Source organism: Neofelis nebulosa, chromosome 9, assembly GCF_028018385.1.
Source record: "Neofelis nebulosa isolate mNeoNeb1 chromosome 9, mNeoNeb1.pri, whole genome shotgun sequence".
Lineage (NCBI taxonomy): Eukaryota > Metazoa > Chordata > Mammalia > Carnivora > Felidae > Neofelis > Neofelis nebulosa.
The window spans coordinates 130,172,343-130,190,086 of record NC_080790.1 but is presented as its reverse complement, the minus strand read 5'-3'; the positions used below and the strand labels follow the sequence as shown (position 1 = coordinate 130,190,086).

General features: G+C 56.6%; 2 long non-coding RNA genes across 4 annotated transcripts in view; one reads left to right on the top strand and one right to left on the bottom strand.

The window, feature by feature from the left end:
- The window catches only part of LOC131485920 (uncharacterized), a 233,079-nt gene that overhangs the window by 119,671 nt on the left and 95,664 nt on the right, over positions 1 to 17,744 (bottom strand). The window lies entirely within an intron of this gene.
- Positions 13,270 to 15,129, top strand: LOC131485924 (uncharacterized). The gene is made up of 2 exons (XR_009249081.1): positions 13,270 to 13,397; positions 14,940 to 15,129. It is a non-coding gene; the product is annotated as an uncharacterized LOC131485924 (long non-coding RNA).

The window sequence follows — 17,744 nt, the reverse complement described above, 5'->3', positions numbered from 1 at the left end:
CACGGTGAAATGTCCTTTCCATTGCATCTGATCACCCCTAAATAATCACGGAGAGAGTCGTTTCTGCAAAATTATTCAGTCGACACTGTGGCTACCACTGGACCCTGGTCACTGCCCCTAGAACTCGCCTGCCTACTGCAGCCTGTGGGGAAATAGGGGAGGCTGTGGCCCCACCCACCCCAGAAAGGGCTCCGTGAGCACCACCCCCATTATTGCCAACTTCTGATTCATAAACTGGCAAGGATGCACCTGATTGGTGCACACTGGTCACATGGCCTTGCTGGAGCTTGGAGAAGCAGTCCTCAACCCCTCCTTCCCCGGGGCTGGGGTCCTGCCTTCCCTCTGAGCCCCCACACCGCAGCCCCTCGCCACAGCCCTTTCCGTGCCCCAGGAGGGGCCAGCCCAGCACCTCCCGTTTTTAAAGGGCTGAAGACTATTTCCCATTTTAGAAACAAACCAGAAAACATATTTTTTATGTTTTTAAAAATTAAGGGGGAATTCTCCCATTATGAAGGTGGTCTCAAACAAGACAAACTCTCCTTGGGAAAATGACGTACAAACAGAAATAGATTAGGTACCTCCTAGGCGCCAGAAACTGGGAATACAAAAGTGGACAAAGCTAACGTCATCCTCCTGACCTCATTGTCAATGGGAGAAATGACTGAAAGGGTGATCCCCTGCCCATGGTGACCGGGGGCACCCAGCGGACTGTGGGAGAAAGGGACACAGTCACCATCAAGAACGATGAGGTGAGGAAGAGGAGAGAGTGTTCCAGGCAGAGGGAACTGCTTGGCAAAGGTGTGGAGCGAGAAAGAACTCCAGCCACAGCTGGAGTGTGGGCAGGGCTGACGCTTCTAGAACGTTCTAAACCAGACGTGTCCACAGAGTTGGGTTGTTTGTTGTTTTTAATTTGATTCGTTGGCCAGCATTTAAAAATCAGGACTTTTCACATGCGACCTCAGATTTCTGGCTTCTCTTAATAAATGGAAAGATCTGGGCTGCGTGCCGACTAAGAGGCAGCTGTCCCCTGAGAAGGGCCTATTCTCTCCAGTTTACGGCAGTCACCACCCAGCCCACCTCACTCACCATATCACCTCCTGACCCCGAGATGTCTGAGTTTTTGACTCCCTGTCCTTTTTTATTTATTTATTTATTTATTTATTTATTTATTTATTTTTAATGTTTATTTATTTTTGAGAGAGAGAGAGAGAGACAGAATGCGAGCAGGGGAGGGGCAGAGAGAGGGGGAGACACAGAATCTGAAGCAGGCTCCAGGCTCTGAGCTGTCCTCATACAGCCCGACGCGGGGCTTGAACTCACGAACCGCGAGATCATGACCTGAGTTGAAGTGGGACACTTAACCGGCCGAGCCACCCAGGCGCCCCTGACTCCCTGTTCTAAAGCCAGCCAAAGAGGATGCTGGGGAACTGGGCCCAGAGAGCTTAAACAACCCTTCCAGGGTCCCACAGCACACAGAAGAGGGCTACCACCTGGGACTCGGGACACCCAGTTCTGCTTAGCACACTAAGCACCTACCCCCAGAAGGCCCACGGGCCCCACCTCCATTCTCCAGGAGCTGCTGACCCTGCCCCCCCCCCCCGACCCCCCGAGCCCCAGAGGACTAGGAGGCCATGCCGGGGCAGGGGGGCGGGGGGGGGGGTGCTGGGCAGTGAGCTGGGGAAGGCCCCGTCCTGTTTAGGTTTTGTGGTCTCGTGAGTAACTGAGTGGAAAAAAACAAGCTTGAAAAGATAACAATTACAACGAAATTAAATCAAATCAGGCTCGTGACTCATTTATGGAGCCGTAAAAACAGAAAACAAAAACAAGCTGGTTCTGGAGAAAGGAGGCCAGGATGAGGAGGGGAGAAGTCAGGGAAGGGAAAAAAATAAAGCAGCAGCAGCAGCAGCCTCTGGGACTGTCGCTACCCCAACAGTGAGGCACAGGGCCAGGCCCCAGAGCGGCCACGGCCCAGGGGGCTCGAGAGCCAGGACACCTGAGGCCCAGGGGAGGGGCCAAAGACCCTAGATGCCGGCCAGATGGCTGGTCCTGTCCTCCCAAACACCCCCGACACCCCCGTGAGCTGGGAATCATTAGCGTGCCATTCTCCAGACAAGGAAACTGTCACTCAGAGGGACCGAGGGACAAGCCTCAGATCACACGGCCAGGAAGTGGGAGGATGCGATTCAAACCTGGTCCCGGAGCCTGTATGAGAATCGAGAACCGCTCTTGCCATCTGGAGAACAGGCGCCTGAGCCCCAGCCCTGCTCTGGGAGCGACAGAGAAGCCGGCCTCGCAGAGCTGCTCTGACCGCCTCAGGAGCCCCCGAAGGCCAGACACCCACACAGCCGCCCCTCGCTAGTCTCACTGTCCCATTTGCTAACAACAGGGTCACGTCAGGCAACGTTGAAGGAAGGCCCAGGAGCTCGGTGGGTCTGACCCAGGGGAGCTTCAAAGCCTCGCTCTGCCCATTTCCCAGAAGCCTCTGCCCCCCCCCCCCGGGGATGTAAGAGGAGGCCAGAGCAGAGCCTGAGCCCTGCGACTCCCCAGAGGTCGCTCTGACCCAGGGACGAGACTGTGCCGGCAGCGGGGAGCTGGGCCGGGCAGACAAAGCAGGAGCGCAGGGCTGGTGAGAGCGGGATTCAGGGGGGCTGGGAGGGAAACCACTGCCAAGAATAACACCATTCACCATGTTGGGTACTGAGGGCTTGGTATGGGCAGGGCATGGTGCTGAGTGCTTTCCATTTGTTCGTTCATTCATTGATTCGTTCAGCCATTCTGCAAGTCTTTCTTGAGCAGCTTCTTGTGTCAGGTGCCATGCTGGGGGATGGGGACATAACAATGATCATGAGCTGCTGTCTCTGAGGGGTAGACAAATAAGCAAGATCACAACGCATCAGGTAGTAAGAACTACAGAGGGGAAGGGCGTGCAGGGGCCAGAGAAAGACTCACTGCACTGTGATGTTGGAGCAGAGACTTGAAGAAGGAGTGAGAGCAAGCCATCTTTGGGAAGGGTGTAACAGGCGGTGAGAGCAGCAACTGCAAAGGCCCTGAGGTGCGAGCGTGCCTGGCCCGTCTGAGGAACAGCAAGCGGGTCAGTCCCAACGGCCAGCAGGGCTGGTGCTGCCGTTACCTCCCGTTACAGAAGAGGAAATTGAGGCTCAGAGGGGGGAAGTGACTTGCCCAGAGTCACACAGTCAGGAAACGGCAGCCCAGGGAACAGAGTACAAGTCAGGCTGTGCGTGGAGGGGAAGTGTATGTGACAAGCTGCATGGCCCAGGGGCGACTCCCAGACAGCATGTGTCACTTGCCTGTGTCACAGCCACAGATGTGTGACTGTATCCCAGCCCCCTCAGATCCTATCGTCACCATCGTGGCACTCCGGCTTTCTCTGCCCAGCCCAGGGAGTCTCAGCCCTGCGCCCCCACCCCCTCCCACCTCCTAGGCCCCCTGAGGTCTAGAGGTCACTGGATAGCCAAGAACCCAGAGAACTCATTCAAGCTAAATTGTGAGTGACTGCTAGCAATCCTTGGCTTATCCCAATCCCTGGGGTGACCTTTCACCAGGTCATAGAAGAAGTTCTGCGGCCTCAGTTTCCCCACCTGTCAAATAACAGATTCACTTAGGTGGTCTCCAATGGGAGCTGAGGATTCTTGGGTCCAGAGAGAGGCATGGCTTCTTGAAGTCACACAGCCAGGGAGTAACAGAGCCAGAGAAACCCTGGCCTGCTGACTGTCGGCCCAGCCCTCTTCCTCCTGCCTGGACGCTGCTTTATCCTGGAGCTCAGCCTGCCCTACTGTCTTCACCAATCGCCCCTCAGCCACCACCCTGCACTCCCCCACTGCTCACAGTTCCATGCCTGTGTGCACGCTGTCCCCTTCGTGGGAGTGCCTTTCCCCTGTGCAATCTCCTCCACTCATAAAGGACAAATAAAGCCAGATCAGGATACAGACAGGGCAGTATAAAGGAGGTGGAATATCTGTTTTTTTAAATGTTTATTCACTTTTGGGGGGGAGCGGGGCAGGGGACAGAGGATCTGAAGCAGGCTCTGTGCTAACAGCAGTGAGCCCTATGCGAGACTCAAACTCACCCATGAGATCATGACCTGAGCCGAAGTTGGATGCTCAACCAACTGAGCCACCCAGGCACCCCAAGGAGGTGGATAATACTTATGCTGGCAAGGGAGGGGGGCTCAGAGAAGGCTGCTCTGAGGGGTGGCGTCCAAACTAAGACCTAAAGAGGGTGAAGGAGTGAGTCATGTGAATACACAGTGGGCGAGGTTTCCAAGCACAGGGACTGGCACGTGCAAAGGCCCTCAGGTAGAAAGGTCTGAAGCTTATTAGAGGAACAGCAAGGAGCCCGTTGGGTTGGGAAGGAGTGGCAAGGGGGAAAGTGAGAGGATGTGAAGTCATCAGAGAGGCGTAGGGTTTCCTGGGGGTGGATGTTACACAGGGCCTTGAGGGCCATGGGGACGACTCTGGCTTTTACTCTGAGCAGGGTGGGAGCCCTGGGAGACCCCGGAGCACAGGAGGGACAGGATCTAACTTAGGTCTAAGGGGATCCCTCTGGCTGTGTGCAGAGAACAAACTGTAGGTGCGAGCCCCCCGGGTGGGAGAGGCTGGTGGCACGGGCCAGCGTGGGGCAGTGGAGGCAGATGTGGGGGCGAGTGAGAACAAAGGGTTAAAGGGGACTCCCAGCTTTGGGGGCACCCTGGAGGAGGTGCCGGGAACTGAGACAGGGATAGTTTGGGGGCAGGATCACGGGTTGGATAACGGCTAGGCTGAATGTTTGGCTGTCAGTCACCCCAGCAGCAATGGGGCAGGTGAGACTCGAGTCTGGAGGCGGCGGAGGTGTCCAAGTTGGAGAGTCCCCAGCATTTAGATGAGGGCAAGGACTATGTCTTTGGCACTTGTGTCCCCCACTGCCCCTCACCCCAGCCCCAGGCATGTCTTGGGGAGGCCTCAGGGAGCGACCAGGGGGCCCTCAAACGAACCCATGAGCATGTGTATTGAGTACTTGCCATGCTCAGGGCCAAGCCAAGCGCCTCCTCTCACTGACTCACCTCTTCCTCACAACATCCCGAAGGAGTAGGTACCACCAGAGCCCCGGGTACAGAGCTGAGAGTGAAGGAATTTTCCCAAGGTCTCACCAGCACTGGGGAAATAAACTACCGAGTTAATGAATTTGGGAAGGCCACCCTCAAAGAAGTACAGCACGCAGTGGGCGAGGCTGTTAGGGGAGAACCCGCTCCATTCTTACAGCCCCTGATGCTGGGGCTGGGGCTGGATGCAGCCAGAGGTTCCCGAGTCACCAACATCGCCTCCTCCAGGCAGCAGGAAGGATTGCCTGTTGGGGGTTCTGGGACCCTGGAAAAGGGCTGGATGCAAAACTGGAGCTCCCCAGGATCAGCAGGAGAGAGGCTGGGAGGGATCTTGGGAGACAAGCAGAGGAGGAGGGGGGACTGTGGTTAAGGACAAGGCTGAGGCCTGAAGCCAAGGGACAGAGACTAAGACTCTGGGGTGGGATCCCCCCACCACACATATGGAGCTCTGGAAAGCCCTTTGGTCACCCAAAGTGCTCTCCCACCGATGCCTCCTAACGCCCAGCCAGCCAATGGCTGTGATTTGTAAAATGGACTCCCCGAAATGGACCATAACCTGGATGGAGCCTGAGAGAAAGCTAAGGCTCACAGCCTGGGTGTGCACTGATTAAGCACCTACTGTGTGTCAGACCTCTCACCCAAGGTCACCAGCAAGAGAGGGGCCGAGGCGAGATTCAAGCTCAGATCAACCTGATCCTCAAACCGGATTCCTTCCACTGTAGGGATCCCCTCACCCACTTGGCAGCCATGCAGGATGAGGACAAGAGTTGGGAGGGACCCTCAGGGGCAGGGGAGGAGGAACGAGACCGGAGTCTGTTTGCTGAGGCCTAAAAGACTTTAGTTTCTTGTCCGTAAAATCCATCAAATGAGCCCCTCCGTGGCTGTGATGGATTACTTGGGGCATTAGCAACCTTTTTCTGTAAAAAGCCAGATGGGAAATAAACATCTTCACCTTGGGGGAGGCTTTTTATTTTTTTAATGTTTGTTTATTTGTGAAACAGAGGGAGACAGAGCATGAGCAGGGGAGGGGGAGAGAGACAGAGAGAAAGAATGAGCAAGGGAGAGGCAGAGAGAGAGGGAGACACAGAATCCAAAGCGGGCTCCAGGCTCCGAGCTGTCAGCACAGAGCCCGATGCGGGGCTCGAACCCACAAACCGTGAGATCTTGACCTGAGCCAAAGTCGGAGGCTTAACCGACTGAGCCACCCGGGCACCCCACACCTTGGGGGAGTCTTACGGTCTCTTTCACAGCTACCCAACATGGCAGTTGTAGGATGAAGACAATTATAGGTAAATAAATGAACGGGCATGCTGAGTGCCAATAAAACTTTATTTACAAAAGCAGGCTATGGGGCCAGATTGGGTCTGAGGGCCACAGCTTACCAACCCCTAGGTTAATGAATGCAAAACAGAGCACCTAGCACATGTCCGATAATGTTTGATGCACGAGTAAAATGGGTCTCAGTCTTACTTTCCCCACCTGTTACAAAGAAATCATTACATGTAGCTACTTATCAAATGCTTTCCTTATTACTTAGAGATTCAGGGAGCCAAGCGTGGCCCTCACATCATTCCTCCTTATAAAAGCCTATGAGACAGAGCTATTGATGGTCCCATTTTACAGAAACTGGAGGTTAAGTGCCCCAGGTCATGGAGCTGGAATATGACAAATTGGGGATTTGAACCCAGGTCTTCTGGGTCTGGGGCTCTCAAGTGCCTGGGGTTCCAAGTTACCCCTGAAGTGTGGAGGCAGGCAGACCGGGTCCCTAGGGCCCCTTCTGGGCCTTGTGCAGGGTCTGGCTCCAGACCCTCTGCTCAATCCCAAATGTCAATCCTCCCCCAGCTCAGCCCCAGCTCCAACCCCCAAGCCAGGGGTCTGCTGCCTGTACCCCCTCCTGGGCAGTGGGTCAAATACATAAGAGGGAGAGAGAGATCCAAAGTCAAGGAGAGACAGAGCAAAGACAGGGACAGAGGGATCCAGGGAGACATAAAGAGAGAGAGCACTTGGAAGGGGCTGCCTCATCTCCCGTCCCTCCCTCCTCCAGGACCTCCTCACCGGCCCCGCCCTGCTCTCCATCATCACCAACTCCCTCCAGGGAAAGAATGAGCCATCCGTCCCCCGCACCCCCACCCCAAGTCCTGTGCTAGAATCCTGGCTCAGGTGCCGACCACCGTATGACATTAGACAGGTGACTCCCTCTCGCCTCATCCTCCCCATCTGTGAAACAAGGAGGATGCTACCCGGACAGCGTCGCTGGCTGACAGATGAGCAGAGCAGGGGGTCTGGTGCCCACTACCAACAAGCACCCCTAAGAACGCTAGGCGCCACCCCACCAGGCTACGGAAGGGAGTGAGGACACATCTTCTGAGGTCAGGGCCTGTGTGGCCCAAGGGCTCATTATTCATCTCTCGGTGCTTTTGCCAAATATTTACTGAGCACCTCCTGTGTGCCAGGTGCTGTGATGGGCCCAGGGGACACAGCAGTGAAAAAGGCAGACAAAAGTCCCTCGCCTGGTAGAACTGACATTTTAGAGGGGGAGACAGACAAGCCACCAACAATGAATGCAAATGCACCCGGTGGCGAGAAGGGCGGTGGGGGGACAAACTCAGGGCACAAGGGGAAGAAACGCCCCCCGGAAGGGGGCTCATTGTCACGTACTCCCTGAGTGCTGGCTGCTTTCACCAGTTGTATTTCACGGAGTCTCCTCCTCAATCCAGGAGACAGGTGCTCTTACTGTCCCTGCTTCCCAGTTGAGGAGATAGGCTCAGACAGGCGAAGTGACTTGCCCAAGGTCACTTCTGGAAAGGGGCAGAGCCAGAATTCGAGGGGGTCCCAAAGTCCTGGGGACAAACCGGGGTGTGTAATCCAGGGTGGAATGAGTCAATATCAGTCCTGCAAGATACCAGGCCTTGAATGCGGGACAGTGAGGCAGAGAACAAGGCTTGTGCCAGGGGCACAGAGGTTAAGGACTGGGGGATCCGGGTCCTTGGGCTCCCTGGCAGGGCCCCAGCTCCAGCACTCTCCCTCCCCTCCCACCAGGCCCCGATTAGGGTGACAGCCACACCCAGGCTCAGCCTCTGGCCCACGCCGCCTGCTGGGAACACACAGTCCTCGGGACTGGAAGGCTCAAAATAGAAAGCTCGGAACCTGGGTCAGAGCCTGGAATGCCTGGGCAGGCAGGCCGGGACTCCTGGATCAGCCCGAGTACTGCGCGGCCTGGGACTGGCAGGGCCACAGAATCACCAGCATCTACTGCTGGGGCCTCCGTCCCATCTGTATTCTCCCGAAACGGTTTCCAAGATGCGAGCTCCAGGATCTCATGAAACTGGGCTCATCTCCTCTCCTGGCTCAGTCTCAGACTAGCTGTGTGGCCTTGGGCTGGTCACCTACCCCCGGGAAGCTCAGGGTCCTTATTTGTCAAGAACTCATAGAATTGTTTGTTCAACAAATGTCATTCAATTTGTTGTTCAACAAATTGTCATTCAACAAATGTTTGTTGAGCACCTATTATGTTCTGGGCCCCGTGCTGGGCACTGGAGACACAACAGAGAAGAAAGCAGACAAAAATCTTGTGCCCTTGTGGATAAGTAAAATCTACAGTGTGTCAGATGGTGATGAGCACCCCAGGGGGACATAAAGCAGAAAAGGGAATGGAGAATAGTGGGCGGGGCATGGAAGCAGGGGCTCAGAAGAGGCGTCACATGCAGATGACACGTGAGCAGAAACCTGAAGAAAGGGAGGGAGGAGGCTCTGTGGACACTGGAGTGAAGAGTATTCCAGACAGAAGGAACAGCCAGTGCAAAGGCCCTGAGACGGCATGAGTTTGTGCTGGTTTCTTTTTAAATATTTATTTTTGAGAGAGACAAAGACAGAGCACAAATAAGAGGGGGACAAAGAGAGGGGGAGACACTGAATCCGAAGCAGGCTCCAGGTTCTGAGCTGTCAGCACAGAGCCCGACGTGGGCATCGAACCCACAAACCGTGAGATCATGACCTGAGCTGAAGTCGGCCACTTAACCGACCGAGCCACCCAGGCACCCCAAGCTTGTGCTGTTTCAGAGACACAGAGGAGGTCAGATGATGCGCAGCCTTGTGTGCCGAGGGAAGAGCTTGAAGGCCGATTCTCGAAGCAATTGGACTACAACTCAGCAGGGGAATAACATGGGCTGAGCCACAGCTTTAAAGGACCCCTCTGGCTGGATGTGAAGAGGGAGTTTCTGGGGTCTGGATGGAAGCTTCTGTGCCCGTGTGGATGAGCAGCGATGGTGGCAGTGGAGGCAGAAGGAAAGACTTGGAGGCCCCCCTGGGCCTCCAGAGGCCCAGCAGGAAGTTGGTGGTCAGGCAGCCCAGCCCGGGAGGCTGACTGGTTTGTCCAGCCTGAAGCCTACGACCCCCACCCCCACCCTGTGTGGCCTGTGGCAGCCCCAGGGCTGGGAAACGTGCCTGGAATGTCAGCCATGAGGCCCAGGGTCAGAGAGTGCCCATGGGACCCACCAGTGGCTGGGCGAGCACCCCAGCCACAGCCCTGCCCACACATGGAATCTCTCGGGCCCACTGGCCAGGGTAAGCGGTAATTATAGGCCCTGGAGCAGAGGGGGAGGGGACCACAAGCCAGAGCCTCCCCCACGGCCACTCCCATTTACTGAGCACCTATTTCGTGCTGAACCCTCACCACACACCGGCCCCTCCCAACCCCGTGCCGCCGGGACCCCCATGTGACCCATCTTGCAGATGAGGAAGCTGACAGTCCCACGGCACAAGTGAAGACACGCAGGAGTCAAATTGCTACCCAGGACCCCAAACCTGGCACATCGTGTCTGCACGGGCGATGCACGGCTCCAGAGACCAGGGTGAGTCAGGAGAAAGCTCTGGAACGTGAGTCCCCTGGGGCTTCCTCTGAGCCTCAGCCCCCTCATCCGTCAAAGCATTCATTCATTCATTTGCTCATCACTCACTCTTTCATTCACGAGTGTTTGGGAGCTGGGACGACGGCAGTGAACACAGACAAAGCTTCCCACCTGAGTGAGGCTGACATTCCAGTGGAAGAAACAGTCAAGAAGTCAGATAAACAGGGGCACCTGGGTGCCTCAGTCCGTTAAGTGTCTGACTCTTGATCTTGGCTCAGGTCATGATCGCATGGTTCACGAGTTCAAGCCCCGCGATGGGCTCCAGCTGACAGCGTGAAGCTTGTTGGGATCCCCTCCCCCCCTCTCTGCCCCTCCCCCCCCCCAAATAAAAATAAACTTTAAAAAATGTCAGATGAATAAGCAGAGTAATTTTCTACAGAAAGCTATAAGTCCTAGAAAGAAAATGAAATCGCATGGGCTGATAAAAATGCAGGAGGGCTGATAAAAATAGCCAGGGAGGGCCTCTCTGAGGGGTGACTTTGGAGCTGAGGCCTGACTCTCACCTCATGGCGAGAGCTGAGCAGAGAGTATTCTCCAGTCCAGTGGGGAAAGCAAGTGCAAAGGCCCTGAGACAGCAGCATAACTGGCGTGTTTGGGCCACGAGCAGGAGGCCAGTGTGGCTGCGGCTGAGCAGAATAGGGGAGAGAATGGGTGGGTGGGAGGGAGGGAGCCAAATTACAAAGGGCTTCCGGGAAGAGAAGGCTGCCATAAGGACTCTGGCTTCCCATCTGAGTGCAGTGGGAACCATGGAGGGTTCTGAGCAGAGGAGGGACAGGATCTGTCTTGGGTTCTGGGTTCTGAGGGAATGCCTCTGGCTTAGGAAGGCAGGACTGGAGGCAGGGAGATGAAGAATGGCTGTGGCTGCAGAAGTCGCAGTGGGAGAAGTCAGTGCTGGACCAGGGCAGGGCAGTGGACGTGAACCCCCGGACGCCTGAATGAGCTCACGGACGAGTGGTCATGGGGAAGCGGAGGGAAACCCCGGGTTTGGAGCCTGGACAGCCAAGAGGTTAAAGCTCCCATCACTGCAATGGGGAAAACCCAAGGCTTGTTTGGGGTGGGGGGGAGCAGGGGGCCCCTTCTGGGCATGAGGCCCCACTCAGGGTAAACGTGGGGCACCGAGTCCCCCACGCACCTGCCTCAAGCACAGCATCGGTGAAGGGGTCCCATGGCCAGACGGCCCCGGAATCTGTGACCCCAGAAATGAGGTGTATTCCACCTGATGAGAGCCCTGCAGACACAGCTCCCTTGACCAGCCCAACCTCACCCCACGGTGAACAAACTCACTGTTCTTTGCTCTGCCCTGAGCATGCCTCCAGGCTCCCTGGAATCCTAGAGGTTGGGGCCAGGGGTGGGTGGACGGCTCAAGGTTGTATGTGCTTCTCACCCACCTGCCTCCCCTGCCGGCCAAACAGGGCCGAGGAAGATTCATGGCCGGTTCTTCCTCCACACCTTTGTCCGGCCCGTTCCCTTTTGGCCTCTTCCCCTGCCTAGCCCACCACCTGACTCTTGCTCCCCCCACAACCCCCCGCCGACCTGGCAGAAGCCTTCAGAGAAAGCACCCAGCATCCCTCGTGGGACTCACAGCTGGGAACTCTGCTCCGGTCACTGTGATGCCAAACTCCCCGTCAATCTCATCATCACTTGGTTCTCTGAGTCTAAGTTCCCGTTTCACAGATGGAGGAACTGAGGTTCCGAGAGAGGGAGCAGGTTCCCAAGGTCACAGGCAAGGTCAGTGGCAGCACCAGCATTCAAACTCAGGTCTGACACCAAGGCTCTCAGCCTCCACACGGTACGGCGGCTGGCTCAGGTGGGCATAGGCAAGGCTTTGGGAGCAAGCGATTTATTTGGGAGGTGATGCCAGAAACACCAGGAGGGAGTGAGGAAGTGAGACAAGGGAGGGAGGTGAACAGGCCACCTCTGTGGGCTCAGCGCCCAGGAACCTCTGGGGGAAGAAGGAGAATATGGCCCAGCACTGCCCCCCACAAGGCGAGGAAGTCAAGGTATTCCCGTGCCCTTCCCCACCTCTGCTGACAAGGGTCTCTCACTTCTGCCCCACATCCTGCAGCCAGAGTACCTCCCGGGTGGACCCTGAGAGCACCTGGCACCCCGGCCATCCCAGAGGTGGCTTCCGTCCCTGTCGCTTCCCCCCACGCCGCCTGCCCTGCACTGGCCCAGACCTCCTGACCCCAAAACAGAAGCCTGAGACAGCAGAGCTGGTACAGATGGGAAAACTGAGGACCACACGCCAGGAGCAGCTCAGCGGGAGGGTGGCTGAACGAACTTCCCTTCCGGGCCACCGGGCTTCCAGAACAGTGCTGGCCCTGGGTCACAGACAACGACCAGCAGGAAGCGGCTGAGCTGTGTGACTATGTGCTGGTCCCTCCGCGTCTCAGGGCCTCGGTTTCCTCATCTGAAGAAAGGGATCATTAAAAAAACAAAAAACAAAAAAGCACGACATCGTGAGATTTTTGTGGGATTCAATGGGACACTAGATATAAAGGCCTTAGAACAGCACATGGCAAATAGTAGGTGCTTAGGTAAATATGTGTGTTTAAAGGAGATCATGCCTGGCACATAGGGGCCATGCAGCAAATGGGAGAATTATCATGACAGCCGTCACTGCTGTTTAGGGCCCTGTCCATGATGGCCCGAGCCCAGGCCCGCTCCGCTGGGACAAGATGTTGGCTGAGCGGCCTCCCCAGCTTCCTGGGTCCCCCGGCCTCTTGCTTGAGGCTGCCTGAAGTTTGGAGAAGCGGAGGGGGAGGAGGAAGAGGAGGAGGAGGAAGAAGGGGCCGGGGCCTAGGCCAGGCCTGCTCGCGGTAACTGCGGGCAGTGACCCCACCTGACAGGCCCCTACTCACCCGTCCACCCATCCGCCAAAGCCGCCTGCCCATTCCACGCAGGGGACGCCTCGTCTTGCACAAGACAGGAAGGGGGAGGCCCCGGGCGGTGGTGGGTGACGCCAGGACCCCGTGTCCACCCGCTGCAGACAGGATGGGCAAGGGAGGCCCCAGCCAGCTTCCTGTGTGCTGACTACACTGGGCAGAAAGGAGAAGTGGGGTCACAGGGCGATCCAGGCAGCACCTTCCGCACCCCGGCCCGACTCTTCCACCCGCTGTCCCTGATTCAGGGGCCCTGCGTTCAAATCCCACCTCAGCCGCGCGACTTGGGACGGCGCATCTCAGGACCTCCGTTTCCAGTTTCTGCTGGAGAACAGGGAAACCTCTCCTCCAAGCCTCCCTGCCCCCACATGTCACCGTCACACCCAAGTCGCTGACCAAGAAACCAAAGCCATAGGGTGTTTTCAAACAGCATCTATTACACTTGAAGGCTTAGGGACACGATGAGGGAGCACAGCCCTGAGGACCTACTGCACGTTGGAGACCACGGAGGTGAGGCCAGTGGGACTCCGGGCCGATCACTTACGATTCTCCCTCAGAGGAGCCAGGGCGGCCTCTGCTCAGCACAGCTCTCCAGTCGCCGTCGAAGCAAGCACCTGAGACCCCAGGAAGTAAGCAGGGAATGTCCCCCAGCTCCATCCCAGCAACAGGCTGGATGGGAGGAACACCGCCCCAAGAAAGAGGCCACCCTCCAGCAAGCTACCCCTGGATAGTTCCCTATAATCAGGGACCCCGAAATAAATCTGCCCCTGGGGGCCCAGACTCTCAGGGCCCCCTCCTTGGAGACACACCTGATCCGAAGAAGGCATCTGCAGAATAAGCATCTTCCCAGAGGGGTTGCCGAGTGGTTTATGGACGGCCCGCAGGGCGGGAGCAGCATACTGGGGGGACCACAGGCAAAGCCTGGGCTTGGTTGGGGGGTGAGGGGTAACTTAGTCACAGAGTAACTAAGAAGGCGCCGGGTCCAGGGCCAGGAGGAGGAAAGGCCAGATACAGGCCTTTCTCCAGGAGACAGGTCGCGGTCTCCGTCCACAATGCCAGGGAAACTCCAGTGACCCAGAGCCCCACGGGTGGACCGTGTAAAAGGAAAAATGAAACCAAATGCAGAGCACCGGGCGCCCCGCCAGCCCTGGCCATCCATCTCTGTATTCACTGCCCCCACCCTGGTCCAAGCCACCATCGCCGCTCGCCTGGACACCCACAGCTCTTTCCCACCTGGTCCTCCTGCTTCACCCTTGTCCCCTACACAACCTTTCCACGCAGCAGTTGGAGGGGCCGAAAACGTAACCCCAACCAAGTCACTGATTCAACGCCCCAGTGACTGCCCATCACATTCAGGATAAAATCCGCACGCCCGTCCCTGACCTCCAGCCCTGGCCGTCTGGCGCCTGTCCCCTCCAATGCCCTCTCTTTCTTCACTGTCACTCACCTCCCCAGAAACACAAGCATCTTTCTGCTCCTAAAGTAAGTCAACCTGATGCCCACCTCCAGACCTTTGCTGTTGCGAAGGTTCCCCCATATTTTCCCTTGGTCGCCGGGTCTCATTAGTCTCAACAGATGCCCCCTCCTCCCAGAGCCGCCCCCCCCCAGCCCCTGCCAGGGGGTTTCTCCCATCATGCCCCACTGCCCCCCTCTGCCGATGTCTTCATAGCCTGTATCCGTGTCTGGAAGTAACTACTTATGTGTACGTTTGTCTGTCTCTCTCTCGCCAGAATGGCAGCTTTACAAGGGCAGGCATCCTATCCACCCTGGTCACTGCCATGCCCCTGGCACTCGGCACACAGCAGGCGCTCAATAGATATTTGTTGAAAAATCGGGGCACCTGGGTGGCACAGTCGGCTGAGCGTCTGACTTCGGCTCAGGTCGTGGTCTCGCCGTTCGTGGGTTCGAGCCCCGTGTCGGGCTCTGTGCTGACAGCACATGGAGCCTGCTTTGGAACTTCTGTCCCCCTCTTGTTCTGTCCCTGCCCTGCTTGTGCTCTCTCTTTTTTTTTTTTTATAATTTTTTTTTAACATTTATTTATTTTTGACACAGGGAGAGACAGAGCATGAACAGGGAAGGGTCAGAGAGAGGGAGACCCAGAATCTGAAACAGGCTCCAGGCTCTGAGCTGTCAGCACAGAGCCTGATGTGAGGCTGGAACTCACGGACTGTGAGATCATGACTTGAGCCGAAGTCGGATGCTTAACCGACTGAGCCACCCAGGCGGCCCTCTCTCTCTCTCTCTCTCTTAAAAATAAACAAACATTAAAAAAATTTAAAAACAATAGATATTTGTTGAAAGAGACTGAGGGGAGGCAGTTTAATCGCCTAGGGGCTCTCACTGGAATCTTCCGGGTCCACACTCGCAGCCTCACCCTGGGAAGACAGGTGGGGCCCTCCTGAGCGCCAGACCCCAGCTGGTGCCCAGTGCTGAGGAGAATTCCGGTTTCAGTGGGAAAGAGGATTGGTTTGCGATGTCTGCCACAGAGCGGGCAGGGTGGTGGGCACCTGCAGGCATCCGTGTCTGGTTTGTTCATTGCCGTCTCCACAACACCCAGGACAACGCCTGGAACACATTGGATGCTCAATAAACATTTGTCCAATGTCAAATACATGAGTTCTTTATCCAACTGCCTGCTCCTTTCAGGAAAAGAAACACCTTTAGCTCATTCATCCAACAACCAGCGGCCAGCCGTTCAGTGAGGCCCACTGTGGGCTAATCCTGAGAACAGCCAAGCGAGAGGTTCTGACCCTCTACTTAGAGGAGGAAGCCAAGATAATGAGGCTCCAACATAAGGTCACCCAGCTGGGTTCAGCTGACCCCAGAGTTCAAGATCCAACTCTGCCCTGCCCTGCACCAGGGCATCCCTAGCCCCCTCCCTGGGGTACAGGGCATGAGGACAGGCGGCCTCTGCTTCCCTTTTGGGGCATGTCACAGGGATGTGGTTAAACGGAAGCAGGACCCTGCCCATCCCGGGTGCGGGCCTCTGAGGGCCCCACCCTCCCCATTCCCAGCCCAGGCTCTTCCCAGCTGACCGTGGGGCGTCAGTTCTCCGTTCCTCTTTTCTCTGGGCAGGAGGAAGCGGGTGGGGCCATGGGAAGATCCAGAGACTCAGTTTCCTCATCTGACGAGTGGGTTCAACTCCTGGCACCTTCAGAAGCTGGTCTTCAGAAGTGGTAGAGATTCAAAGAGAACATTCATGAAAGATGCTGAGCCAGGGCATGCCAAGTAGTCAGGTGGGAAGGCAGAGGCGGGCAGAGGTGCCTCGTGACTTTCCTCCCTGCTCAGCCTTCCCCAAGGTCCTCCACTGCTCTCAGCATAAGACCAGGCTGCTCTCGCTGTGGAGCCTCAGCCTTCCCTACTCCCCATTCACCCCTCACCTCTCAGCTCCAGGTACAAGGTCTTTTAGATTCACCAACTCCCTCTGTTCTGTTCTGTCCCACCACAGGACCTTTGCACGTGCTGTGGCCACTTGCTGGAACATTTGTTCCTCCATTTCTCATCCACTTGGCCTCTGCTCATCCTTCAGTTCTCAGCTCGGCATCTTCCAGAAAGTCTTTCTGACCTCCCCAACCACATGCACCCTCCTGCCCATCAAAGATCCTCATCACTTCATACTTGTCCGTCACAAATTGACGTTTCTGGGAGTGAGTTGGCTAATGTCCATCGCCCACACTGGGCTATGAGCTCCTTGTAGGCAGGGATCATTGTCTCCTCAGCACCTGGCACAGAGTACATGCTTCATTAACATTTGTTGAATGCACGAACGCTAAGCACGGAATGAATAGAGCAACAGGCAAGCCGTGCCCCCAGACACCCTCCCTCATATCCTGGTCTGGCCTTGGACCCTGCACCACCCCTGCCCTGCCCGGGCTGCAGCCACTCTGCTCCTTGTCCCCAAAGCTCGACCTCCCTCACCTGTCACATCCTTATTTTCCTGCATGGAAACCAGACGGATGGACCTTGATCGTGGGCTTTCAGACTGGGATCCCCTGAGCCTAGTATTCAAAGGATGGGCCTTGGGGTCACTCCGGAGAAGAGGTCAAGGCCAGGAGGCCCCCAAGATGAACCGGAAGAGCGCGCGCACACACACACACACACACACACACACACACACACACACTCTTGTCTCTGTCACACTCAGGACAGTCACAGTTTAGGTACTTTGACAGGAATTCAACTGCACGTGCTCAGCAAAAAATAAAAAGTCTCAGAGAGAAAAGAGCCACCGGATGGTGGATACGCCAGGAGGGGGAGATATGGGTTAGCGCTTCCCCCAGTCTGGGTCTGCTCAGACGCAGCCATACCGTGGCCCCCAAACATAAGCCAAGCCTCCCCTGGGCAGGGTCCCAACGCTGGGGTGAGGGTGGGGGGCTGGTGGGCCGAATTTATGGAAACCGTACATCCGCCTCGGGTGGGGAGGGCCGTGTCCTTCCTGTGGAATCCCCAAGGGGAACTTGGCCGTGGTTGATTTCCACCTTACAAACCAGTTTTAGAGCTGGCACTTGGGACACGTGGGCCACCGCACTGGGATCTTCTGTTGAACAGTGGGTAACACCTCTCCATAAAAAAGAAAACAAATTAAGCCATCAGACAGGATGAAAGAGAGCACGAGGGTGGACTGAAAATTCCCACAGTCCGTTCCCGTCCAGCGTCACCTCCGGACCCCCGAAGGCTCTGTGACACCATGAAAGTCCTGGCTCCATTCAGAGATCCTCCCCCCACTGCCTGGGACCCTCCCCTGCCCTGAGGCCCAGGCAGCACCCCCGGGGCGGGAGGGGGCCCACTAGACCTCAGCCGGGAGCCACCTCCGGCCAAACGGTGTCTCCACGGCCACATCCGCGGGAGGTCATCTTG